Source organism: Felis catus, chromosome B2 (genome assembly GCF_018350175.1).
Source record: "Felis catus isolate Fca126 chromosome B2, F.catus_Fca126_mat1.0, whole genome shotgun sequence".
NCBI lineage: Eukaryota > Metazoa > Chordata > Mammalia > Carnivora > Felidae > Felis > Felis catus.
Window position 1 is genome coordinate 71,442,056 of NC_058372.1, and position 27,748 is coordinate 71,469,803.

Below are 27,748 nucleotides of genomic sequence, written 5' to 3' on the forward strand. Positions count from 1 at the left end.
TAAATGCTTCGACTTCATCAGTTGGGTAAATGTGGATAAACCCTTGTAACAGTGTCTTTTATTTTAAATGCACTTTAAATGCCTCAAAGTGAGTTTATTCTTTTTGTTTTCCTTTTTTAAAATTTTAATGTAATGTATTGTCAAATTGGCTAACAGTGTGTAAAGCGTGCTCTTAGTTTTTGGGGTAGATTCCCGTGGTTCATCGCTGATGTACAACACCCAGTGCTCATCTCAACAAGTGCCCTCCTCAATGCCCGTCACCCATTTTCCCCTCCCCCCACCCCAAAGTGAGTCTATTCTTTTCCTTTGGTGCTCTACTGGGATGTCTCAGGTCCCCTCACTGCCCTGCCTAGTAGTATGTGTTCTGACATGATTTGATTTGAGCTAGAAGACATAATCTGTTATATATACAGCCCATAAACAGTAATTCTCTATCTCAATGGACCTAACTTTTTTAGGTCTCAGACGATCCTTAGTCATTGAGTGATTCCCAATTGTAATATCATCTCCTATATTAATACAGCTTTTTTGTAATTATGTAATATTTATACTTTTGGTGATGATAAGTTTATGCTTCTATGCAAGAATAATGATTTCTAAGAGATAATGAAATTGTTCAGGTTAACTATTGGCCTGGGGAGGCTAATAGGGCTTATGGCATTAAGCTATATTAAGCTTTGATGGCATAGCCGTAATGTTTTCCTTCCAGCGGTGTTATGTTGACCATTGGCCCTGTTTATTTGGTGACCAACTGTGACTAGCAAGTGCATGGGAGAACAAATAATTTGACTTCCAAGTCAGTTTAGTTCTAGCTGAAGTTTATTAAACCACAAGGAAGGAATGTAACTAGAAGTTGACTTTGCTAAGTGGGTTCCTGTTATTTCCAAAAAGGTTCTCTGCCCCAATCAGCAATAGATTTAAACAATCTATTTAGAAAATATCCTCATCTTGTTCTGACTTCTCTGAATTCTCCAGCGTCAACGCGTAACAGTGGTATTTGTAATAATTAACACCAAGGGGTGGTTGCCCTTTTATCCTCCCCAGCTCCAGGTAAAACATGCTTTTTCTAGGGAATAAAAGAGATGCCACATTATTATGCCATGAATACCTAAAAATCAGATTTCGTATGCAGGTGATAACGTTGCTGTCATTCATATTGTTGTGAAGGGCATTTAATTAGTCCTAAGAAAACAGTATATTCTAAAAGTGCCATTTTAAAATTTAATTTATTCTGGTTGTGTACCCAAAAGGTGGGGGTGGGGGTGGGGTCCTGGTAACTTTATTCAGGAAATACATTGATATGGCTTTTTAATTTAAAAATACTGGCATCAGTCAATTATTTCATTCATTCATTCATTCATTCATTCATTCATTATTTTATTCATTCAACAAGTATTTTCTAAGGGTCTGCTACTTGCCTCTCTCTGTCCTTGGTCTTGTGGGCAATTGGAAGAGAATAGAGGATGTAGTCTTTGTCCTCAAGGAATTTAGGTGGGGACTGGGTGGGGAGATAAGATAGGATAGCTAAAACCACCAGTAATAAAGTACAGCCCAAGGACACTTGCCTCTTTCAGAACACATTATCAGAGATAGAAATAATATAGGGGCTGAGGGATACATTGCAGGATGTCAGATAAGGAGGAAATGTGCCAGAAATCATAAAATATGCATGTGGGAGCCTTAGGCAGATGGCAGGGAGAGGAATTGAGTTAGATTTGGAGCCAGGGAGAGAGTGTGGGGTCCACCTTGTTCAGGCTGGAAAGGGAGGAGCTTTTGGTAGAAGAAGGCAGACAGCAGATGTCCCTGTGGACTTCTTTTGAGGACAGGGTAGACTTTAAGTTCCTGCAGGAAGCCCTTGATAACAAACTCTGTAGTGCTTGGCATCTCAGAGACGTCTTCAGTATCTGCAGCCTGTGTGTTGTCCCACGTCTTTTGTCCCCAGGTAACAAGGGGCTCTCTGGCAAGGAGGGACCTCTGGTATGTGATTTTTAATTTTTTTTTTTAACATGTATTCATTTTTGAGACAGAGAGAGACAGAGCATGAATGGGGGAGGGTCAGAGAGAGGGAAACACAAAATCTGAAACAGGCTCCAGGCTCTGAGCTGTCAGCACAGAGCCCGATGCGGGACTGGAACTCACGGGCTGCGAGATCATGACCTGAGCTGAAGTCGGCCGTTTAACCGACTGAGCCACCCAGGCGCCCCTGGTATGTGATTTAAAAAAAATCTTTACCCCTCTGCTTGTCTTGAGTAAAATGTCTCTAAAAAAGAAATAAAATCTTTCACTCTTCGTTAAAGTTTCTGGGCTCAGTTGTTAGAGCTGGAAGAAAACCTAAAGGAATTTTCTAGTGAAGTCCAACCACCTAAAATCACACAGAAGGAAATTTGGGCTTGGAAATTCAGTGGCTTATCCTGAGGTCATTTGTGTCACTCAACGCAGATCCAAGGGTTAAACGGAAACTAGGTCTCCTGACTCCTGAATGTATTCATTCTTGTGTTCATTCAGCAATGCATTCATTGATGCATCCATTGACCCTTGAATTCATCAAATAATCATTGAAAACCTACCAAGTACCAGGCTCTGTGTAAGGTGCTATTAGGTGCTAGGTGTATGTGAAGTCAGAAGAACAGACTTAAACTCTGGCCTTAGGGCACAAGTCAATGCTCACTTTTCAGTCTCAGAGCCTTGGGATGCAAACCATTTAAACAAGGAGATTAATGCGGGCTTGGGCAGTGTTTCTGAGAAGCTGGGTGAAATGAACAGTATATGCATGGATGTTGGAGAGGGACCATCACTGGGAGCAAAAGATATAAAGAAATTGGAAACAAAGTTGGAAAATACAGCGCTTTGCCCAGGGCTGCCATTATATTTTCAAGTAGGATTGAGAGTGGCGGTGGGGAACACATAGAAACTATGCTCAGAGTTGTTTTGATCTTTGCAGCTGTAGAAGGCATACCCTTTGGTTTGTATGACTTAACAACTTTTAAGCATGCAGTAAGCAGTGAAGCACTGATTGTATTCAGTGAAGCTTTACTGTGAGGAGGCCCCGCAAAGGAGTTCCAAGCAGTTAAAGTCAGGATATGACCATGTAGAACAGCCTAAGACTGGGCAGTAATTCCTAAGTGATTCTAAGCCAGAAGAAGCTAGTGAGGGTAAGCCTGGGCTCATTAGCCTCTTTAACTCATTGAATCCTCAGAGTCACAGGGCAAGGTAGTTATTTATTCTCATTTTACAGATGAAGAAGCTGAAGTTAAATGCCCTGATGAGATCATACACAGTAGATGGTGGGATCCTGAGTTGAACTCCACCTGGCAGGTAGTTCTGAAGTTTCTAGAGCAGTTCTCCCGTGTGGGCACGGTGGCACCCTGGGGCAATGAGAGTACCAGGGATGCCTGACATCCTACAGTGGGCTGGATAGTCCCCCATAAGAACTGCCCATGCAAAATGCCAGGGGTATCCTTGATGAGAAAACAGTGCCAAAGAGCATTGGTGAGTGAGGGTGTGGAGTGAGGTTAGGGAGATGGGAGCATATGAGAAATGACCAGGAGAAGCAGGAACGAGTTGGGGGAGCAAGGAGGAGGATGTGATTTAAGGGAAGGTCAGGCTGGGAAGGCAAGTGTGTTAATTTCCTAAGGGCTGCCATTAACAAAGTATCAAAATCAAGGATTTAAACAACAGAAATTTGTCTCCCAGTTCTGGAAGCTAGATCAGGGTATGGGCAGGGATGCCTCCTTGTTAGGGCTGTGAGGGAAACTGCCCCATGCCTCTCTCCTAACTTCTCATGGTTTGCTGACAATCTCTGACATTCTTTGGCTTGTAGATGTATCTTTTTGGTATCTGCCTTCACATGGTCTCTCTCTCTCTGTGTGTGTGTGTGTGTGTGTCTGTCATGATGTACAACTTTCTCCTTTTTATAAGGACACATTCATATTGAATAGAGCCTGCCCTAATGACTTCATCTTTATTGATCATCTGCAAAGGTCCTGTTTCCAAATAAAGTTACATTCACAGGCACCCGTGTTAGGATTTCAACATTTTTCAGGGAACACAATTCAACCCATAACAGCATGGAATATGAGTGTTGAAATCGACTAATTAATGGAATTTTCTCCCTTTAATTGCAAAGACTGAAGGCAAATTTCTTGAATCTTCATGTTAGCAGCTGGATGTGGAATTGTATGGAATTGTAGTCATGTGTAAGGTCTCTTGCTAAAAAGGGAGGTTTATCAATATCCCAGATGAAGACCTGACCTCAGGTTTTCTAGTACATTTTACTCTTTCTCAAATTTGATATTTTCCCATTCTACAATAATATTTTAAACTTGGAAATAGAAGTATAATCAAGGGCATGGACTCTTATGTAATTAGGGGCTTTTTATCCATTTGTATTGGAATACTTTCAGAAAACATTTCTATTTATTTGAGGAAATGAAATTTTGACAAATATTTATAATATGAAATTTAAGGTGGTTTCCATATTATGGGAATTTAAGAACATTTGAGTCTTGTCTTTTGTGTGTTTTTCAGTTTTTTGGTCAAAAACAGAAAAGGAAAGGGACACCTGTGTGCCTCAGTCAGTTAAGCATCTGACTTCGGCTCAGGTCATGATCTCTTGGTCTGTGGGTTCGAGCCCCATGTCTGGCTCTGTGCCAACAGCCCAGAGCCTGGATCCAGCTTCAGACTCTGTGTCTCCCTCTTTCTCTACCCCTCCCCTGCTCGTGCTCTCTTTCTCTCAAAAATAAATAAATAATTAAAAAATAAAAAATAAAAAAACAGGAAAGGAAAACAACTGTAGTGGGGGGAAAAGCCAGTTCCATAAGAAGCAGTGTGAGATACCAAATTAAGAAATATTTCTTCTTTAGATGTTTTTCATGTTTAATTTATAAAAATGTTGAAATGAATTATGTTCCCCCCCAGTACAGTTAGAAATGGGTGACAGAATAGAAAAGGTCTAGATTCTTAGTGAATGTTTCATTTTTCCCAAAATAGAAATTAGCATGACTTATGGATCATTATATATGAAAGTTTAAAATACTTTGTTTTGAAATGCAGATTTAAGAAATGGGACCGATAAATTATTGCTTTAATTGCTGAATGTCCATTTTTTTAAAAAGTCACCCTCCAAACTCTAAACTTAAAAGGAGACCCAAATTTTTAGTAGGAGTTGCTTTAGTGGCTGCTACCTTGCTGCAGAGTGAGTTAGAAACGTGTTATTCTCATTTAAATTACATTCCTAGGTACATTATTTTTCTGTGATTAGCTTTGTTACACTGCTACAAAGAAAAAGGACCTAGCTTTCTAAATGAGAAATTTAGTGAAAACAACTTTTTTCCCTGTGAACTGGCAAACGCTTATGAATATTTGAGGGAGATTTTCCACTTCTAATCATACACAGTTGTCTTCTTTGGGTCCTCTTTTTAGTGGTAGTTTAAAAACATGTCATGGAACCTTTCTGTTGAGTGATTGTTTAGACCAGCAATGACCAGTACAGACCGTTGCCTGGCATGGAGGTGGCTAGGGCGGCTGCGAGAGGTGGCGCTTGGGGACTGGGAGCCTTGGAGCGGCTGTAACCCAGCTGTGTGGTCTGAGCCAGTGCAGCTTCCCTTCTGTCCTCTTTCAAAAATAGGCTTATCTGAGTTTTATCTGCCAGCACGGACTAATTGCTCAGGAACTATGGCAACTAAAAGTTAGTGTTGTTCTTTCTTTCATGTTTGATTAATTTTTCCAGACTCTAAACAATCAGCCGACCTAGGAAAAGCACCTTCTGGGCTCCTGACTGCTTTGCTGTAGGACTCGAAGCTCTGCTAGATGCTTGCTGCCAGATAGGGGTCCCCCTACCAACAAACCCAGCTCCTTTTAGGCTGGTGCAGCCCCTGGAAACCAGAACTGGGTCTGGTTCCCTTTGTTACCGTTGACAGCTTATTCATTCCTAAAAGGTACTGAACTCTTTTGGGCTGGATCAGTGCCTGGAACAACCCCAAAGGGGGTTTCCTGGAACTGACCCCTGAAACTAGAAGGGCAGGGCGCGGTGTACATCAGGGTGTGTGTGTCTCTTGTTGTGGGACCCTTGTGGCTCTCTGCCAGCATTGCTTCAGCACTCCTGAAGCCGGAAATGGAATGTTGGCTGGGACTGAGGGCAGAGGGTTTTAGGTACTTCAGGACGTGCTTCCATATCCTACCAGCGATGACTCAGATCTGGAATTGGCTTTTTGTCATCTTGGACCTAGTGGCTTTGGGAGTGGAGGGCTGAGAAGAAGAGAGACCCAATTAAGTGACTTGTTTGACAGGTCAGTTCAATGGTGTTTGGTAAATGCAAATACAGTTAAAGTCAGCAGACCAATCCTATATAAAAAACAAAACAAAGCAAAACAAAACAAACCAAAAAAAAACCCCTAAAGCAACATAACCAATGTAACTTTTGAGCTTTTTTTGAGTTTGTTTTCTTTTTGGAGTTACACAAGGAGTGGGAGTATGGTCTTCATTCATGGCATTCCTATGTGATTTGAAGCTTACTAGTTCTCTTCTTTCCTAATTATATTCGTTATGATAGTTCCTTGAATGGGAATTGGCCACTCCATCAGCCTGGGTCCCCAGCTAACAGAAGTTTTGGGTTGTGCTGACCTTTTATGGTAAATAAACTACTTACTAGTCAAAGTAACTATTTGGATTGAATATTTGCTGATTTACTTAATTCTGGAGTTAGTTAGCTAATATTCAAGCCAAGCACCTCCTTCTGCCCCATCCAAGGATTAGCTATCATTAGGAGTCAGTATAGTTTCATGGGTAAGGCAGGGGCTTAATAAAAAAAATTTTTAATTAATATAATAAAATAAAAAAATTTTAAATTATAACCTTGGATCTTTAATTATCAAATAATTATATATAGTACATAGTACCTACTAAGCCAAGGATGCATGCTGCTATAATTTTAGAGTATTTACTTATTTTTGATTCTTATTTTTTTATTATTTTTAATTTACATCCAAGTTAGTTAACATATAGTATAATAATGATTTCAGGAATAGAATTTAATGATTCATCACTTACATATAACACCCAGTGCTCATCCCAACAAGTGTCCTCCTTAATGCCCCTTGCCCATTTAGCCCATCCCCCTACCCAACATCCCACCAACAACCCTCAATTTGTTCTCTGTCTTTAGTAAGAGTTTCTTATGGTTTGTCTTCCTCCCTGTTTTTATATTATTTTTCTTCCCTTCCTTTATGTTCATGTGTTTTGTATCTTAAATTCCACATTTGAGTGAAATCATATTTGTCTTTCTCTGACTGGCTTAATTTCACGTAGCATAATACATTGCAATTCCATCCACGTTGTTGCAAATGGCAAGATTTCATTCTTTTTAATCGCTGGTAATATTCCATTGATATATATCACATCTTCTTTATCCATTCATTAGTCAGTAGACATTTGGGCTCTTTACGTACTTTGGCTATTGTCAATAGCACTGCTATAAACATTGGGGTGCATGTGCCTGCCCCTTTGAAATAGCACTCCTGTATCCCAGTAGTGCAATTGCTGGGTCGTAGGGCAGTTCTATTTTTAATTTTTTGAGGAACCTCCATACTGTTTTCCAGAGTGGCTCCACCAGTTTGCATTTCCATAATTTTAGAGTTTTTAGTAAATTTAAATATAAAAGAGTTATAATTTGAGGTCATTCCCCAAACAAATCACCCTATTAGAGTTCTTCTGTAATTTTTGAACATTTTATAGGTGCATGGCAGGTTGTGCATAAGTCACTAGAACATATTTATTCATTGCCTACAGAGTGCTTACTACTGTGCAGTTGGTCACTATTCTTTGCTGTACCTAATACATGAATATAGAGTCCTGGTTTGACTTAAGTCTTCCTGTACTTAGCAAGTAGATCTTATCTCAACTGACAGCTTTGACTGATGGATGGTGGCTGCCTGGAGAGCTGGGAGAGGGGTTTTGGAGCTTTGTCTGGGATCAGCTGGAAAACAGTGTGATTGATTGTTGATGTCTGATCTGGCACCAGAGGAGGGAGGACCAGGGCTTATGCCACGTATTTGCCAGTGCTATCTTCGGCTCTTCCATGCATAACTGAATGGAGAGTGTTTTGAGTCTGTGAGTAAAAGGGAAAAGAAATATGAGACACCAAGTTGAATTGATGGATAGATAATATTCTCTGCAAACATCTCACCCCAAATCTAGGGGGAGGGTGGTAGAGAAGGGCCAGGATCTCTCTGTTTAATAAAAGTAAGTGAAGACAGTGATTATCATGACTGTGAAACTGAACACTGAATCTTGATGCTAGTGAAATGTTTGTGGGGAGCTTCCCTCTGTGGCAGATGGGCAGGTAGGTGGCGGTAAAAGAGGTGGCGGGGGGGGGGGGTTTGTGGGAACAGTTGGTGGAGACAGAAAGGGAGAAAGACACTGGATAGGTGGACCCTCAGATATGCCTGTCCACCTTGCTGAGCCTCGGAGCACTGGAAGGTCAGGTGAACAAGTTAGTGTTTACCTGTGCCCAGAATGTGGTAGGATTTTTCCTACAGGTTATTTAATCCTTATAATGGCCCTACAAACTGTGTTTACTATACCCATTTTTCAGCTGAGAATATTGAGGGCGATTAACATGCCTAGGATCCTTTGGTTCAGTGAATCCAGATTTGAACCCCTCCCTGTCATAAGAGTTTTTGTCCAGTACTTTTATCCCACATTACCCACAAGAAAAGCGCTTGCTTGGAGGCCACTGAGAACCTGTGCCTTGGACACCCAGAAACAGGCTAGGATAACGGTGCGTAAGCTCAAGCTAAAGAAAGGGGAAAGGGCAGGACTGCTAAGGAGCAGTTCCAGGGGTACCCACTCAGCTGTTGAGCAGGTAAATGTAGCCATAGTGTCCTTGGCACGTGAAAGCAATGGCTTTGCTTCTGCAGAGACTGATAAAAGCTATAAGGAATATAGGGGCACCTGGGTGGCTCAGTCAGTTGGGCGTCTGACTTCGGCTCAGGTCATGATCTCACCGTCCATGGGTTCAAGCCCCACATTGGGCTCTGTGCAGACAGCTTGGAGCCTGGAACCTGCTTCGGATTCTGTGTCTCCCTCTCTCTCTGCCCCTCCCCCACTCAAGCTGTCTCTGTCTCTCTCAAAAATAAATAAATATTAAAAAAAAAGATATAAGGAATATGGTTGGAATGGAAAGCTAATATTTCATAATTAAAAATTTTTTTTGAATGTTTATTTTTGAGAGAGAGAGAGAGAGACAGAGCATGAGCGGGGGAGGGGTAGAGAGAGAGGGAAACACCAGAATCCGAAGCAGGCTCCAGGGTCTGAGCTGTTCAGCACAGAGCTTGACACGGAGCCCGAACTCACAAGCCGTGAGATCATGACCTGAGCTGATGTCAGACTCTCAATCAACTGAGCCACCCAGGCACCCCCATAATAATTTTAATAGTAACAAGAACAACAACTACCATTCACACCATGTGCAGGAAGTACTCAAGGCTTTATGTTTGTTAATTTGTATTCCTCAAAGTAACTTGGCATGGTAGCCATTCATATTCATCCCCTCGCCCCCTTCACTCTCTCTAGTAGAATAGGAAACTGAAGCTCAGAAATTTCAAATAACTTGCCTTGTCATAGAATCCAGAAAGTCCAGACACTAGATTTGTGCCATCCATTTTCCTAGTGGTCATGTCCCAGAGGAAGGAGTCAGAGGTTAAAGAGAAATTGGAACAGACAGTGCTCCGAAGACACAGTTGAATATTTCACTGAATGTCCTGAAACCAACTGCATGACTTACCTCAAATGCAGTTCTCTTGCTTTGTGTGATTGAGTTGAGCTGACTTGATGTGTTGAGCTGGAGGGAGCAGGATGGGTGGGAAGGTAATGGGCTGATGTGGGAGAAGGAAAGGTTGGCCGGGATGGGGTCGAGGGCAGAGATATTTAATTTCTTAGGACCTTTTGGGCAACACGAGATCTACTGGGACAAATGGTGGTGGTGCAAGTGTGTGCTCTCATTCTTCCTGCTTGGGATTCTCGGTTCTTGGGAGACATTTTCTCCACGGGCTGATCATTCCTTGTTTTCTTCCCTGTAAATAATTAGGTGGAAAGAGTTTATTAGTATATTGCAGCCTATGGTCGGAGTTCAAGGCAAAGAGTGGGTAGAAAGCAGGAGGCCAAAAGCAGGGCTGTTGGTGGTTATAGGGGAGGGAAGGAGGGCCTGTGGGGATGCAGTCACCATGCATGGGAAGGCAGGAGGGGCCCACGGGAGTGGGAGTACATTCATACACCTCATCTGCCCAGTTTAATAATTCTAATCTTTGTGCTTTGCTTATTGTCAGCCATCCCTCTTTCTAAGATCAGATTCTGTACATGCAGTTTACTGAGGGAACCTCATAAGCCTAGTTGGTAGAAGAAATTTGTGTGATACAAGCAAGATGGTAAGTGGTAAGAATGTGAATTTTAGAAGTAGAAAGACCTGGGTTCAGATAATGGCTCCTAAGTGGCAAGGTGGCTTAGCAGGTCTTTTAACTTCTCTGGATCTCAGTATCCCCACTTGTAAAGTTGTTAGAGCTTAATGACGAGGCAGCCGTTAATAATATTATGGATTTCATTTACATTTAAGTCTATAGTAATTCTCTGGTCTTTTGTGAGTCTTCAACTCTGAATAAGCTATTAAGATTTAATTAAGGAAAAAGATTATTGTTATAGTTAGACAATAGGTTCTGAGTTAGATGGAACACATCTGTAGGAAGACCTGAAACTGACATTGTTTATTAGGGTTAGTGTAGGCTAGAGGTCACAGTCTAGTTGCAGTGGCTAGAACCCCTTCTTTTTTGAGTTAACACAGTATTTTAAAGTGGTTTTGAGCCAAAGATTTTAAATACTGGGTGATGTCTTTCTTCCACATACACAATCTAGAATTCCTACTCTTCTTGAGACATCTGAAGATTTCTTCACCCATTGCCTCACTCCATCATGGCATGGATCCATCAAAGTTGCCCCTTCATCATGACGTGCCCTTGGGGTTCTCCACACCCCCTACCATTCTCCCTCTCCTCCCAACTCTGAGCCATTTGTTATTGAGCTTGTGCTGTTCTTTTGCCTGTAGTAGGAAGTATTTTTTGGCATGTATGTTTATCAAAAGTGGGAAACCACAAGATTATATTGAGAGGGTTATTTGTTTCATGAAGAATGGAAGTCAGTGAAAGGTTTTTGTTTTTGCTTTTTTTTTTTTTTCTTTTGTGGAAAAAAGGAAATAATAGTCCTAAATGGTTATTTGGTGCTTGTTGACTTTATTCCTTTATGTTGACTACCTGACTACTGTGGCATTTGAATGTTTGACTCTATGGAACCTAATTATTCCGGGAAGTAAAAAGTGTCTATTTCCTGTCTGTACTTGGTGATGACCTCTCAGTCACTCTAATCTCAGAACTGCTGCTTGAAGTCATTAAACTCTAGGACAGAACTTCCTGGAAAAGCTTAAAAATGAAGTTGATCACACCCTATGCCAGGTTTTATCACCAGTGTCCCTGTTGACATTTAGGTCTAGGTAATTCTTTATTGTGGGGTCATCCTGTGCCTTGCAGACTCAGAACAGCATGCCTGGTCTCTACCCGCTGGGTGCTAGGAGTATCCTCTATCTGCAGTTGTGACAATGAAAAATGTCTCCATGTATTCCCAAATATCTCCTGGGGGCAAAATCATACCTGGTTGAGAACCTCTGCTCTAATCTATAGTAGCAGAGAGGAAATGGTTACAAAGAGAAGACTCACATTGCTTTAAAACTAGGAGGAACTGAAGAGGTCATTTCATTCATCTTTCTCTTCTGATGTGGTATGAGCCATTAAATTACTTGTTCAAGTCTCCACTGCTTGTCCTAATATTTCTAGAACAGTGCAACATGGACCTAGAATACTGCACTGGGAGTTAGGAGACTGAATCTGGTTCTGGTGATGGCATGTTTGTTTGTTTGTTTGATATAGTTGTGTGTGTTTTTGTTTTTTGTTTTTTTGTTTTTGTAAGCTCTGTGTCCAACATGGAGCTTGAACTCACAACCCCGAGGTCAAGAATCACATGCTCTACCGACTGAGCCAGCCAGGCTTCTTTTTTTTTTTCTTTTTTCTTTTTTTACCTCCACCCCCCCCCCCCCCCCCCCCCCCCCAGTGATGCCATTTAATCAGCTTTGTGTTTTTAGACAAGAAACTTAGCTTCTCTGGGCTTCAGGTTTCTCATCAGGCTGTTATTGTTGTTTTTAATTGAGATATAATTCACATACCATAAAATTCACCCTTTTCAAGTCTACGTTTCAGTGGGTTTTAGTATATTTCCTATGTTATCACCACTGTCTAATTCCAGAACCTTTCCTCACCCCAGAAAGAAACCCATGACCATTAGCAGTCACTCCATTCCTTCCTTCCCCCAGCCCCTGGCAGCTGCTAATCTCCTTTCTGTCTCTGTGGATTTTCTTATTATGGACATTTCATATAAATGGAATCTCACAATATGTTGCCTTTTATGCCTAGCTTCTTTCACTTAATGTTTTCAAAGTCCATGTATGTCATACTATGTATCAATACTTCATTTCCTTTTATGGCTGAATAATATTCCATTGTCTGAATATGCCACATTTTGTTCATTCATTCATCCGTTGATGGACATTTGGGTTGTTTCCACTTTTGGCCTATTATGAATAATGCTGCTGTGAACATTTGTGTAATTATGTTTTTAATTCTGTTGGACATATACCTAGGAGAAGAATTGGTGGTTCATATGGTAACTCTATGTTTAACCTTGTGAGGAATTGCAAAGCTGTTTTCCCAAGTGGCTATTCATCTTGTATTCCTACTAGCAATGTATGAGGGTTCCAGTTTCTCTGCATCCTCACCGACACTTGTTATTGTCTGCATTTTTTATTATAACCATTTTAGTGGGTGTGTGGTGTTATCTCAGTGTGGTTTTGATTTGCATCTCTCTAATAACTAATGTTGATACTTATTAAGAACTGGTTTAGATCCTTCTGTTGAAGAGCTCTTCTAGCTTTGAATTTTTAATTTTTTTCTTGTATTCCACATACGAACCGATATGAATAATACGGAATTGAGCCTTTAAGGATATATATTTTAGAAATTAATTTGGTTAATCAGTTCCCATATATTTATGAGTACCTTATATTGCACAGTGTTTGATCATATTCAGGATGCAGAATGAGTATATGGCATGGTCCTTTCCCACCCCAGATAACAACTAATCTGACTGGGGAGATAAGATGAACATGGAAAACAGAGGCAACACAGAGTCATATGGAATATAATGCTGAAATTATCTATCTTGTAGGTAAGTCTCAAGGGCAGGTATATTTATTTGGATGAGGACAAAGACAGTCATATCAGTGCTAGGCAGAAAAATAGCATCCTCTTTTGAGTTGGGAAGGTGGCTGTTTTTAAGATTCTAGAAAATTTCACTTAAATAAAAAGAAATAAAATTCATTTATTTTTATTCACTAAAATAAAATTTCACTTAAATAAATAAAGTGGAAAATTAAGTTTTTTTTCCCCTAAAATATTTTGTATAAGCTTGTGAACTGGAATAGATGTTACCCTCTCTGTTCTTTTTTGTCAAAAGAGTGAATTTGATTTGTATATCTGTGCTGCCCTTTGTTTTAGACTAGACGACTCCTTTTCCACCTGTATGTATTTCCTATAGTGTGAGATCAAGACAAACGGAAGCACTGTACTTAATTCCCAGAACTGTTTTATTAGCAAGCTTGGTTTTAAGAAATAATTAACAGGGGTGAGATGATTAATAATTCACTTTTTGAATTTCTTTTCCATTAAAGGGGAGAAATAGGCTTCATCTTTTAACAAGATTAAGTCTGTGTGTTAGGTGCAGAGAGCTTCTAAAAATCTTGGCTCCTTTCAGCTTACAGCTTCAAGGCTTAGCTTTTGGCCTGGCGTTTTGGGCCCTCTGTGATGTGATTCTCACCTACCTTTGCAGCATTTTCTCTCTCTGTTCCTTTGACTACTATATAAATACACTAGGCTTTTTTACCTTCTGCCTTCTGTGCCTTTTTTCATAACATTTGCTCTGCCTGTGCTCACCCTGCATTGTGACCAGATCCCCCTCCTTTCTTTGAAGCCCTCCCATTTCCCGGTGAAGTCTTCCCCTGGCCTCCCTTTCTCCTCCCTCCAGTTTGGCTGTAGAAGCAGCCCTCCACGGTGCAGCCTGTGGAACTGCTGTCCTGGGGCCTCAACATGTTCCCACCCTTGGTTAGAATTATCTTGTACCCAGGTTCTTTGAACTACAAGTTCTAAGTTCTTGGAGGTCAGGGCTGTTCTATTCATCTTTTTATACCTCAATGGTTTCCTATTAGAAAACTTGGCATGTAGCATTTATTGAATGAATGAAAAAGAAATATTGTTTCTGTAGCTTCTGCATCAAATATCAAGCTTATCAAGAGTTCAGGACCATGTGGGAGTGGGATTGGTATGGAACATGTACTTGGAAGTCTGCTTTGGAAAACAAAAGGCCGTGAGGGACAGGATTGATAGGTTTCTCCCGCTCTCCCAAAGTAGAGCATCCCTATGAAACTTTTCACAAGCTGAAGTGGCATACGGCGAAGAAGCAATTAATTAATTACCATTAAGTTATGTGAAAAAACTTTGAGTGTTCCCAAACCCTAAAAAGTAACCTCTCTTAGGCTTTTTTGATACCTTACGACACATCTTGCTAACAGATGCACAAAATAAATAGAGATTAAAGCACAGATGCTCACGGTTCAAAGCTGTGGCGGCCTGATGCTGAGCTGCTGAGTGTATGTAGTTCCGGGGAAGGAGCTTGGGGGTGCTGGTCTCGCTGCTGGGGTGCCTTCTGCTTCTGTAAAGGCTTCCTGCAAAACAACTGCTGAATGCTGTTTTCGCCATTTGCCTTTTTCATAAAGGTGAAAATCGTCTTTGGATTCCTTTCAGTTAGTGAAAAGAGGTACCAATGTAGGTCTTTCATAGAAGTGAAGTGGCATAGTGTGACCTTTCAAAAACTGGGGATACCTGTATTTCACTGCTTCTTAAATATGTGGCATGAAGAATCGATGTTATTAGAGATAGTTTTATTATAGTATTACTTCCCTTATGCACGTATCAGAATTCTAGAACCCCCATGTGGAATGAAGCTGGAGCCCTGGCAGGAAGCAGAGGGGCCTCTTCCACATACTCTGGGGCTGGGGCTGGGCTGTGGGCCCAGGGGTCTGCCCTTCAGAGCCTCACCTCAGACAACTGAGTGACAGAGGCCACAGCAGTGTTCTCAGCTCCATTGAGGAGTCACCAAGGGAAGCTCTGAGAAGTGACAGCTGCCTCCTGGAGGCAGAACTGGAGAATCCCAGAAGCACAGTTGCAGGCTCTAGTTGGTATAGAGTAAAATAACAGACTTTTACACATAAGTGGGCCCTGAGAATGTCAGTGCACCACATCAAAGTACGAAAAATGGATTATAATGATGATTCTTCATCCAGAACAGATTAAATCAGGTTTGGCATGTTTTGCTTTGATGTATTCTGCTAAACAATGCAGGAACCCATGTGGTGCCTTTTAGAAAGATTTCTAAACTAAAAATAGTTTAAAATAAAGTCAAAATAAATTTGTGTTTGAAGGGATGAGCTTTCAATTATCCAGAAAACCACAGTCTCTAATTCCAGGAGAAAGTAGCTTATTTGCTCCTACCTCTGTCTCCTTGTTGCCCCCATCTTTTGCCTTCCATTTCCTTTCTCTCTACCTTCCCATAGAATACCCACCTGGAGGCTCCTTCCCCCTATCATCCTAGGAGCCATTTAATTTATAGTCCTTCTTTTTATTGTTTATTATTTATTTTATTTTTTAAGTCTTTTTAAATTTGTTTTTTAATGTTTATCTGAGAGAGAACACACCTGCGTGAACAAGTGGGGGAGGGGCAGAGAGAGAGGGAGACAGAGAGTCCAACACAGGCTCCAGGCTCTGAGCTGTCAGCACAGAGACGGACGCAGGGCTCCAACTCACGAACTGTGAGATCGTGACCTGAGCTGAAGTTGGACGCTGAACCGACTGAGCCACCCAGGCGCCCCGTATATCCCTCCTTTTTAGATTTCTGATACTGGGCTTTTGTTCTGTGCATACGTATCCCTGAGCTTCATGGCCTTGCCCCCTACATTTCCCACATAGTACTGCCCTGGCTCTTTAGGCACCCCTCCATGACTGCCAGTTTCGTATGAAAGTTAGTTATTAACAAGCCCTATCTTCCTCCACCCCCCCCTCCCCCATTAGACTATGCACTGCAGCAAATTAGAGACCTGGTTTTGTCACCTATATTCCTTTAGTTCCTAGGGCAGCCTAGCACATTGCAAGGTCTCCACAAGGTCTCATAAACATCTGTGAGTAAACAAAGACTCTCTTACCTTTTAAGGAGACTTTGGTTTTTCTTTTTTCTGGCTCTCTGTGGATGGCGCGCTCCCTCTCTGTTTCTCCCCCACCCCCCAAGATTATCTTTCTCTCTTATTCTCCTTTGTTAATTTCACCCCTTACTCTCTTGAGTCAAGATGGAATGGAGAATTATATGGCTGAAGATACAGAGAAATTTGAGGTGGAAACACCACAATTTGGAAGTACTCTTTAAGACTTCATCTTACCTGATGCAGGACTTAGGGTCATCTGTGGGAAAGGTGCATGCCTGTGGAGATCTGAGAAAGCTGTAAGAGCTCCCGGTGGCAGTTGTGTGGGACTGAAACTGAATCAAATGTGTGGCTGAAGCTAGATGGTTGGAGTTTTTAGCAGAAATGGCACATAGCTTTCCTCGGTAGCCCAAAGAGGGAGGATTGAGCTGATGACATGGTCAACCCAACATAGGACAGGTGCACAGAATGTAGGTAAGAGCATCCAGACTTTCTCATAGAGGTATGAGTTTGTGCCTACAAAGGAAATGTGGACTAATTATATGATGCCGTATAAAATGTAATTGTGAAAACGATCTGGTGTCCCCCAAATTGCTTTTCAAACCTAAGTGGCAGTAGTTTCTCGGTCATCTCTTAGGATCACTTTCTACACAATTGAGGATTAACTGATGTGGAAACAAGAGTAACATATCCAAAAACACAGTGTGGGGGCACCTGGGTGGCTCAGTCGGTTAAGCGTCTGACTTTAGGTCATGATCTCGTGGTTCATGAGTTCGAGCCCCACATTAGGCTCTGTGCTGACAGCTCAGAGCCCGGAGCCTGCTTCTGATTCTGTGTCTCCCTCTTTCTCTGCCCCTCCCCTACTTGTGCGTGCACGCTCTCTCTCTCTCTCTCTCTCTCTCTCTCAAAAATAAATAAAAACATTAAAAAAAACAACAACACAGTGTGTATGGAGTAGTATCTCCGGCCATCGATAACAGCATGGCTTTTGGCTGAAGGCCGGTGATTCTTGCCTGTGGAAAATACTGTCCTCAGCAGGATTTCCTCCTTACTACAGAGGATTTTGACTATTATAGCAAGTTTTGCTAGACTAGCTCTTCTATGTTGTATCCTTTAATTAATAGGAGGCACGTGTATGAGCAATTGTGTGTAATTTTCATAGTCTTATAAAATAGTGGCATTCTGAATTCATATTTTATACTTGACTGACTTTTTTCTTTAAGGAACTAAACATGTAATCTTGATAGAGAATGTAAAAACAATAAAATGAAACCAACCACATCTTTCATTCCATTTGATAATGTTTTATTATGGCCTCACCTTGCTAAGTAATACAAGTTTTTTTTTTCTAATTTTTTAATGTGTATTTATTTTTGATAGACAGACAAAGACAGCATGAAACAGGGAGGGGTAGAGAAAGAGAGGGAGATGCAGAATCCGAAGCAGGCTCCAGGCTTTGAACTGTCACACAGACAGAGAGCCCAGTGTAGGGCTCAAACCCACAAACCGTGAGATCATGACCTGAGCTGAAGTTGGACGCTTAACCAACTGATCCACCCAGGAACCCCCACAATCTGTTTTGACAAGCGCTCCAGGTGATCTAGATGTACCTATGGGTCGAGAGCCATTGCTGCAGGGGGAGGGAGGAGGGGCATGAGGCCAGAGAGGTGGGCCTTGTGGGCCTGGGCATGGAAGTTTCCTTTCATCTCAAGGTTAATGGGAAGTTACTGAGAGGTTTTTAAACAGAGATATGAAACCATTAGGTTTATACTTTAATAAAAATACTAGCTTCTTTGTGAAAAGCGGTTTGGCTAAGGAAATCTGGCTACGAGAAGACACAGGAAGCTGTAGATGAGAGACGATGACTTGGTATGAGCTAGTAGGAGTGAAAATGGAGAAGCGTGGATGGGTTCAAGAAAAAATTTGAAAGAAGAAAGGCCATGACTTGATTAATTGCATCATCAGGGAGAATCAAAGATGAAGTCCAGGTTTCTGTGTTGGGTAGGTAAGTGGGTAGTGGTACCATCACTAAGATCTTCTGAATTTTCTGGTTTTCTGAAATGTGAGTAAATCTTAAGCACCCAGTCCTCCCCTTAGAATCTGTTCTTTCCCACAAGCCCCAGAGACAACATATCAGATGATATTTGAGTATATGCTATGTGGATAATTCTCTTGGGAGATGTGCTACACACAGCTAATACCGTAAGTGACATCAATATGTGTTAATATGTGTGTAGCTCTACAAAAAGTATAAAATGTCTGAGAAGGTAGAAAATAAAGATGTAAGCAAGGTGTTTGGACTCAGATGTGTGTAAAAGTCTTGCCAAACAAGGTAAACTTGCCTAATTTAGGGAAAAGAGATGGTAAGAGAAGAGATTACAGGCTGTATTCAGTTCTCAAAGGGTCTAGGGTGTGAGCTGAGGTTCTCTGGCTGGAAGGCATCATGTGTGATCCAGTATACTTCAAGATTCCAGGATTCTGAAGGTGAGAGGCCTGGAAATCTAAGAGTGTGACGCTGTGTAGCTGTCTTTCTACAGTGTTTATCAAGAGCCAATGAGGAATTCTAAAGTTCTGAAAAGACAGTGATATGTGCTTGAGAAGAACACTCTTGTCTGCCTTTAGAAGGGTAGGAGTGGGTAGGACAGTAAATTTCTGGGAGACTCCCAGAATTTTACTGGCTGGCCAGCAGCAGAATAGGCCTTTAGAAATGGGGAGAAATAGGAAAGATAGGAGGAGGAGGAGAATTTGAAGGACTTAGCAGCTGAAGGAAAGAAGGGAGGTGATGACTTCGTGGTTCGTAGGAAACTGGAGGAAGGTCTGGCTGTTGGTGCTCCTGATGGAGCAGTCATAGAGAGGGAGGGGGGCTGGGAAAGATACTGGTTTAGTTTCTTAACATGAACAAGTAGTCGTGTGGGATTAAACATGTAAGCATGGTTTTGAAAAATGAAACGACTAAGCTTAAGGTGGCAGATTTTACAGACTTATCTTTTAAATTTTCATTCAGTCCTAGTATTGTCCTACTCAGCTATCTTTTAAAATTATGCCAAGAATTAGAAGCAAATAATGTCTCACCAGCCCATGATCCGGAATGTGAAAGGAGTTGACTAAGCTATTCTGAAAATATTTGTTCCCAATCAGGAAATACGTACGGGTGACGTTTTCGTTAATGGTGGTTAGAGCCAAGTTCGTGGAAACAATTGTTCTGCCAGTGGCAGGGCAGTGGCAACCTCTCTCTCATCTGTTCTGAATTATTTCAACTCAAGGACAGTAGACCATACACTCTGACACCCTTCCTAAGTTTCAGTTAGGGAACTAAATGAAGTGATTGGATTTAATTACACATAAACTTCTTGATCTTAATCTGTGATTCCAAAAGAGAGACAACTATGACTCACAATAAAAAGGTGTTTAAATTGACATTGACCACCAGTTTAAAAACAAATACACTGGTACTGACTTTAAGTCTGAGAGTATAGTGTGGGGACATCTGTCAATTCTTACCTTGGCTGAAATCTCCTGTTCTCCCTGTTCCACTTTGTCATTTTAACTTTCCCATTCCTCCTCTCAGTTCCTGTATGCAGCAGAGATGGGAAAATCAAAAAGGTTACTCTTGTGAGCACACAACAATGAATAGCATCTATTTGTGGAACTCTGTTCTGCTCACCACAAGCCCCTGTGCAAGGGTCTCCTCTGTGCTCATCCCTCTCAGTCCGCTGTAGCCTGCTGCCCAGGCAAGGATGGGAGCATGTGCATGAACATGAACCTGTGTGGAAAATAAACCCTCAAAGAGCATGTTCTACTGGTGAGAAAGCATGTTCATATTTAAAGGGAAACCCATTCTTACTAAAATGTACAATCCTAAAGAGTGGATTGTCCATTTGAATCAAGTTTTATAGTTTGGATATTGACTTCCTGTAACTCACAGCTCACTTGCAAATGAGCTGAAGTAAGGCAGAGGCAGGCCTGGTACAGGCCTGACACCTCCTAGACCTTCAAAATATCCCTGCGGAATGAACACAAGTGAATCAAGGAACGAATGGAGAAAGAGAAGCCAGGTGGCTGTGGAGTTGTACTGGGTCCAGGTATCCCCAGTTGACTAGCAGAATATACTTGCTAAAGAACAGAATAGAGAATGAGGTTTGTGGCCCTAGAATAAAAGTTATAATAATAACTAAAACATGTACTGAGTTCTTTCGGTGGGCCGTGTACAACTCTGTGAGCATTATGCCATTTAATTTTCATCGCTATCCTCTGAGCTGAATTATGATCTGCATTTCACATATGAGGAAACTAAGGCTTTGATAGAATAAGGAACTTGTCCAAGGTGATACCGATCCATCCATTTCTGTCTGTCCAGGACTAGCTCATGACTCAGAGCTAAGTGGCCCAAATGAGGATCAGGCCACTGCCCTTGGCATCTTTATCACAGTGTTCTAAGCATCATGAGCAAAGTCCCAGATGGACCAGGGCCCCACACAGACCTCAGAGCCAAGCTTGCTTTGGCCGTACTTACCACCCACCTTCTTTATTCTTTACACTGTCCCATTTTTAGTGCTACCCAACTGAGCACAAGAGAGGCTCCCTTCATCTCGTTTAATAACAGAGTGTGTGGTTTTCATTTAGGTAGGTTATTTTTGTAATGGGATGTTAAGTTGTGGACTTGTATAGGCAGTTCTCCTGTCAGGATGAGTCATCAACAAAGTGTTGTTTTGTTGATAGAAACAGGAAAGTTCAGGGAAAAGGGTGGATTGGTGGGTTGACTTTGTGACAACATTGTTTTTGTTCTGTTTTAGCCATCAAGTTTGAGGTGATGGTGGGACATTTAAGCATACATTTCCAGAAAGGCTCTGGAACTGGGGGATTGACCCTTGTGAAAGATGCCAATTTTGAAATGCAAGTTTTAGATATAGTTTAGATATATATTTCTAAGTCTTACAGGTGAGATTTGAAGTCAAGGAAGTATGTGATGTCTTCAAGGGCAAAAGGACTAGTATGAAGAAAAAACAGATTATAAAGGATATTGCCCAGATGTTAAGATTTCTCTCCCTCGCCTGATTCAATTGTATATGCTTATATTCCTGTCTTTTCTGAGTCTAGATTTAGCACCATGTCTTATTTATGTTAACCCATAGAAAATATATTAGCAGTATAGTGTGCTGCCATATTTACAGTGAAGCTCAGGTTGGATTTTTACAATTTCTTTATCAGTCTGGTAACTTTCAAGAGTCAGACGCTTAACCGACTGAGCCACCCAGGCGCCTCCCCCGCCAACAGTTTTTTTTAAGTGAAGTAGTCCGTAAAGGTTTTTGATCACATACCCCAATAATAATTTAAAAATTCTTTGAGGGGCACCTACGCGGCTCAGTCAGTTGAGTGACTTTGGCTCAGCTCACGATCTTAGGGTTCGTGAGTTCAAGACCCACGTTGGGCTGTGTGCTGACAGCTCAGAGCCTGGAGCCTGCTTCGGAATCTGTGTGTTTCTCTGTCCCTCCCCCACTTGTTCTCGCTCACTCTCGCTCTCTCCCTCTCAAAAGTAAACATTAAAAAAAATTTAAAAATTCTTTGAGTACATATCCCCATATATGTGTATTTTAAATGCTGTGTATATGCTCCTATGCCAATAAAAGATGTAAATCATAAAATGTCCACAAAATAGCAATAAATGTCATGGGCACAGTTCAAACAATATTATTAATTTTAATTTTTAATGATAAAAATTATTTTTCTCCCATCAGAAACAGTTTTTCTTAGAACAATGTGAGCTAACAATCAATACTACAATTTGCAGGTCTGCTGTAACAGTTGTCATTGTTGAAAAGGTAACTACCCAAAAATACATAGATGCAGATGGAGGACGAGCACCATTATAATTAAAGAACAGTGGTAATCATTTTTCTGATTCCATTCATCGGTCATGCAAAAGTTGTTAATTTTTTTAAGTTTATTTATTTATTTTGAGAGAGAGAGAGAGCACAAACAGGGGAGGGGCAGAAAGAGAGAGGGAGAGAGGATCCCCAGCAGGCTCTGTGCTGATGCAGGGCTTGAACCCATGAACCATGAGATTGTGACCTGATCTGAAACTAAGAGTCAGATGTGTAACGGACAGAGCCACCCAGGTGCCCCAAGTTTTCTTCTTTAATTAAAAAAAAAAATCCTTGGAACACACTTAAATTTCCAATGGTAGGATAATGTTCTAGACATTAAAGTACTTAACAGAATGTATGCACGCAATAACTATGGAGATTATAAAAACAAAATATTTGTAATAAAACTGAAACATCCTACCCCAAATGTGTATGTTATTATGGCAACTATATAAAGTATATTTCTCTTTTTTTTTTAATGTTTAGTTTTGAGAGAGAAAGAGAGCATGAGTGGAGGATAGGCAGAGAGAGAGGGAGACACAGAATCTGAAGCAGGCTCCAGGCTCTGAGCTGTCAGTCAGCACAGGGCCCCAGGTGGGGCTCCAACTCAAGAGCTGTGAGATCATGACCTGAACCGAAGTTGGACACTCAAGCTACTGAGCCACCCAGGCGCCCCTATGAAGTATATTTCTAAATGTTGTGTCCTTGGAAGGTACTATAAGAAATAATTACTTCAGGATGATGAGATTATGGTTTTTTTTTTTAAATAAAAAAATACTTATATTGCAAAGATGACTTACAAAAACAGGAAAAAGAAACTAATGCAAATTGGTTAAGAAAACAGCACGGAAAATGTTGACTGATTCAAAAGCAAATATGTTAAAGGTATTTATTCAAACTCAGTAATGTTTCTGTGTTTAATATAAACATACTGAGTGCCTGTTGAGTAGCATGGATTGTGCTAATGGTACATAGGTGAAAAAGCACAAGTTTTTCCATCATTAAAATTTTATTGCTTTAAAATACAACATATAATACTGGTTGTTTCAAAAATTGTCCTGTGTTGCATAATCCGTCTCTTTCTGACACTGTGATTCCTTAAAACTCCGGTTTCAATCTCTTGCTAGACAGCCTCTCGCACTGCTATCTTTGGCTTGGTAACCTGGTATTTGCTTTCTAGTAAGATAAACTGCAATAGACACCAGACACACAGTACTTTATGTGTAACTTCCTGTTTAGTTAAACAGTGTTAGAATGTTGACGGTTAGCAGATGGCTTATTGGGGTTTATTCTACACCCTGCCCTACTCCCCAACAATGAAACCTTAGCGGTGAGCGTTCTCATTAGGAATGTGTTCACCTGCAGGTAAGGGAGAACATGGCCAATGAGATCTCAAAAGAACGGAAGTTTTCTCTCTCTGTAATTCTGGAGGCTGATTTGTTCAGGGCTTGTGTTTCTAGCATTCTCTTGGCCTTTTCCTGATGCTTACTGGCTCATGGCGGAAAAGCTGCCAGCACTGTCTCTAGCCCTCACACTGAGGTTCCAAGCAGAAAGGAGGTGGAAGGGTAGGGACAAAGGGCCTAACACCTGAATCCATATGCTTGAGCAGGAGAGCAAAGCCTTGACCAGAAGCTTTACCCAGCAGACTTTGGCTCACACCTCAGGGGCTAGATCTGGGTCACAGAGCTGCCCAGCTACAAGAGTGGCTGGGGGGCGCCTGGGTGGCTCAGTCGGTTGAGCGTCCAACTTCGGCTCAGGTCATGATCTCGCGGTCCATGAGTTCGAGCCCCACGTCGGGCTCTGGGCTGACAGCTCAGAGCTTGGAGTCTGTTTCAGATTCTGTGTCTCCCTCTGGAATTTGGCCTTCACAGAAAAGGGGTAACTGGTCCAGTGTCTGCCATAATACTTTCTGCCATTTGCATCCTCTTTATGACAGTAGAATGCCTAGTGAGTCCAACAGTGAACTGTTAAAGAATTTGCCATGAAATTATGTATCTTTGAGATACTCTGCTTAATTGCTAGAAGTAGCAAGGGTCTTCTTACAAGGGAAAGGTCATCAGTCCTTTTCTCCCTCCATAGTGGAAAGGGGTTGTCTTAGAGCCCTCCCTCTACTTCCCCTTAGTCCAGTCTCTCCATTGTAAGTTGTGTTGTTCTAAGAAAATTTTTACTTTTTGGTTTTCTTCCTTTGCCTTCGACTTTTTCCATGTGAGATACATAAAAGGTCCTAATGAGTCCTACATCTGCTGTAAGTCAGAAAAAAGAAAAATGTGTATTTGAAGTGTGAAAGTAAGTGAAATAAAGAACTGTTACATTGAATACCTAAAACCTTTGAAAGTACCCAGAAGTCATTTCATGTTTTTGGCAGAGGGCCCCATCTAGGGCCACGAAAGAAAAGCTCGTGTGTTTGAATGAATGGAACAATTGAGCAAGTGCCTGCGATTGCTTAGCTCTTTATGTATCTGATCCTCCCAATGAACCTATGCAAAAAGATACTGGGTCCATTTCACAGATTTGGCAACTAATGCTGAGAGGAGCTTTGTAATTTCTCCAAGGCTACCCAACAGATAGGGCCAGGATTAAAACCCAGACAGTCTAACTCAAAAATACACACTCCCCTCTTGCCCCCAGTTTTCCTTGCTGTCATCCGCCTGTACTTCAGTTGTCTTTAAACTTGATTTCCCACAATTAGTTGTCTTTAAACTTGATTTCCCACAATTGTGCACATTAAATCTCAATTAAAAAAACAACTATCTTATTCAAATTGATTATTTCTCCTTATTTGCTAGTGACTCTCAAGGTCCCAAGGGGCAGCAACAGCTGTGTATACCCCAGAATTCAAACATGACCAGGCATGCCTAGAAGCATATGGAAGGATTCTTCTGGAAGGGCTACTTAATTACATAAATTGTCAGCCGTCTGGGAAAGAACTAATCCGACAAGAAGAGAGAGTGAAGGAGTGCAAGTTTACTTAAAAGTGCCACAGAGTAGGGGTAAATCTAACTGAAGTACAATGTAATTTACTTAGCCTGGCCGCAGATCCAGTCCCTAGGGATTCCTGGAGCCAGGAGGTTGCCAGTGAAAGAGCTACAAACATCTTCACTAAGATTTTCACGGGTCACTGAGTGTTCATGCCAGGTCAGCCAATTCAGCAGCACCAGCCCAGACAGTTTATCACCCAGGCGCCTGTGGGGGTAGGTTACCAAGGCGTGGGTGCAGGCTTTGGGGTCCTCAGCAGGCCCAGGATTTGGAGTTGAAAGGGTAAAGGTTCATTGTCTTTGTTTGGGCTGCTGTAACAAAATTGATTGGGTAGCTTACAAGCAACATAAATTTATTTCTTACAGTTCTGAAGGCTGGAAGTCCAAGATCAGGTTGCCAGCACAGTTGGGTTCTGGTGAAAGCCCTTTTCTAGTTGCAGACTGCGGATTCCTTGCTGTGTCCTCAATGGCAGAAAGTGGCAGGGATGTTCTCGGGTCTCTTTTATAAGGACACTAACCCCATTCATGAGGGTCCTGTCCTAGTAAACTAATCACCTTCCATAGCCCCCACCTTGTAATACTGTCACCTTGGAGGTTAGGTTTCAACATACAAATTTTGAGGGGAACACATTCAGACCATTTATTGAAGCAGCTGGACCAAGATGGCTGCCTCGAAGCTTGCTTCAGAGCTGCTGGAGATCCTGGGGGAAGTGGGTGGGGGTGATAGAATCCTATCGTGGCAGTTGGAAGCAGAGTCAGGGAAATACTGACCTATTTGCTTAGTTCGCAATTGCCGTCAATTTGCAAATATATCAGCAGTTTAATTAAAACATTTGGGCCAAACAAAACACTACATTATGCACTTGCAATTTTTGAAATGAACTGACAACAGCATTTATTTAAACGTATAGTCACACACAACTTTCTTCTTCAGTATCATTGTCAATGTTAAAGGAAAGCTTTTTTCACATTCAGGGTCTACAGATTGTTCTGAATTATTTAGGCAATTTACAGTTACATGTAGCGTCCTAGAGACACTGCTTTTTAAAATCATACAGCTTTAGCATTAATTGAGAAATACTGGCATTTGATCTACGTTCCTTTTTGGCTAAACTTCAGTTACATTTGTTCCTAAATTAAATTACCAACTCAGTTTGATCTCTTGAACATCACCTGGAAATCTTTGATGTCAGGGCTGGGGTGATAATTCTTTAATCATCCATTCAGTTAATATTTACTGAACGCCTCTTGCGTTGCCAGTCTCTTGCTTACAGAAGTGACATTGTGGGGAGAGAGATGAGCATAAAATCAAGTACACAGATAAGTAAATAAAATTGTAATAGATTTAGACAATAAAACTTCAGGTAAGGTGGTTGGAGAGGACTCTCCAAGGAGGTGATATGTAAGGTAAACGATGAGAGAACCGACATTGCTGAGTCAGGATGAAGCCTTCCTGTCACACCAGCCCTTCCATGTGTGAAGTTCCTGTGTATTAACAACTGTTTGGTGAGTGTTTGCTATATGCTAGACACCATCCTAGGCCCTGGAGGTACAGCAATGAACAAAACAGCAGACAACATCCCTCACCCTATGGAATTTATATTCTATTAGGGCAGGTAGAGAAGGAAATACTGAAAAGAAAGAAAACACTGAAAACACCACTAGTATATTAGATACTAAGTGCTATGGTGAAAAATGAAGCCTTGAAGGGAAGTAGGGAGTTGGAGAGGGGGGGTGTGTGTATGGAGTGCCACTGGTAAAAATGTAAAATCTGGTTGTCAGGGAAGGCCTCACTAAGGAATTGAACTTTGAGCCGGAAATGGAGATCTGTGGTCTAGCCCAGGGTTGGCACACTTTGTAAAGGACAGACTTTTTCTTTAGGCTTTGGGAACCATGAGGCCTCTGTTGCAGCACTCAACCCTGCCATTGTCAGGGCCAAAGCAGCCACAGTAAGTATGGAAATGAGTGGGTGTGGCTATCTTCCGATACAGCTTTATCTATGGACACTGAAATTTGCATTTAATGTATTTTTTACATGTCATGTGATACTATTATTTTTATTTTCTTTTCAGCCACATTTAAATGTATACCATTTGGGGCCATGGTCCATACAAAACCTTTGTGAGCTAGATTTAGCCCGTGGGCCATAGTTTGCCTTCCCATGATCTAGCCTAAGAGATTTTGAAGCACTTGTTCCCTTTAGTTGCTTTGGATGATGTGTAATGGTGTGTGTGTGTGAATAACATAATAAAATCTAACTCTAATGCTTTTGTAGATATCTTCCTGTTTTGGGTCCAACGACTTCTTTTCTTTTTTCTTTTTTTTTCCTGTGGTTGTTTTATGAAGAAAATAATGAAAATTCATGTTTATTCAGTGACAAATATTCATTTCACTTAAATTTATGTCTTACAGCATTTATTTCTAGGCTCTGCTAGGCAGTAATAGCTTTTATTTTCAATCCATCATACTATAGTATTTCTGAAGACATTTTAAGTAGCAGTTAAGAATTTCTT

General features: G+C 41.2%; 1 protein-coding gene and 1 long non-coding RNA gene across 6 annotated transcripts in view; one reads left to right on the forward strand and one right to left on the reverse strand.

The window, feature by feature from the left end:
• SH3BGRL2 (SH3 domain binding glutamate rich protein like 2) overlaps positions 1-27,748 on the forward strand; it is a 73,043-nt gene that overhangs the window by 14,304 nt on the left and 30,991 nt on the right. The gene's annotated exons all lie outside the window — the stretch shown is intronic.
• LOC105260582 lies at positions 7,539-25,944 on the reverse strand. 5 transcript variants are annotated; one of them, XR_006597947.1, is made up of 6 exons: positions 25,600-25,944; positions 19,898-19,967; positions 16,634-16,912; positions 14,756-14,869; positions 9,782-10,070; positions 7,539-8,104 (listed from the first exon to the last, which is right to left on the reverse strand). It is a non-coding gene; the product is annotated as an uncharacterized LOC105260582 (long non-coding RNA). The 5 variants fall into 5 exon arrangements; XR_006597948.1 differs by lacking the exon at positions 16,634-16,912 and adding an exon at positions 20,061-20,159 and having other exon boundaries at positions 14,756-14,880; XR_890325.4 differs by lacking the exon at positions 16,634-16,912.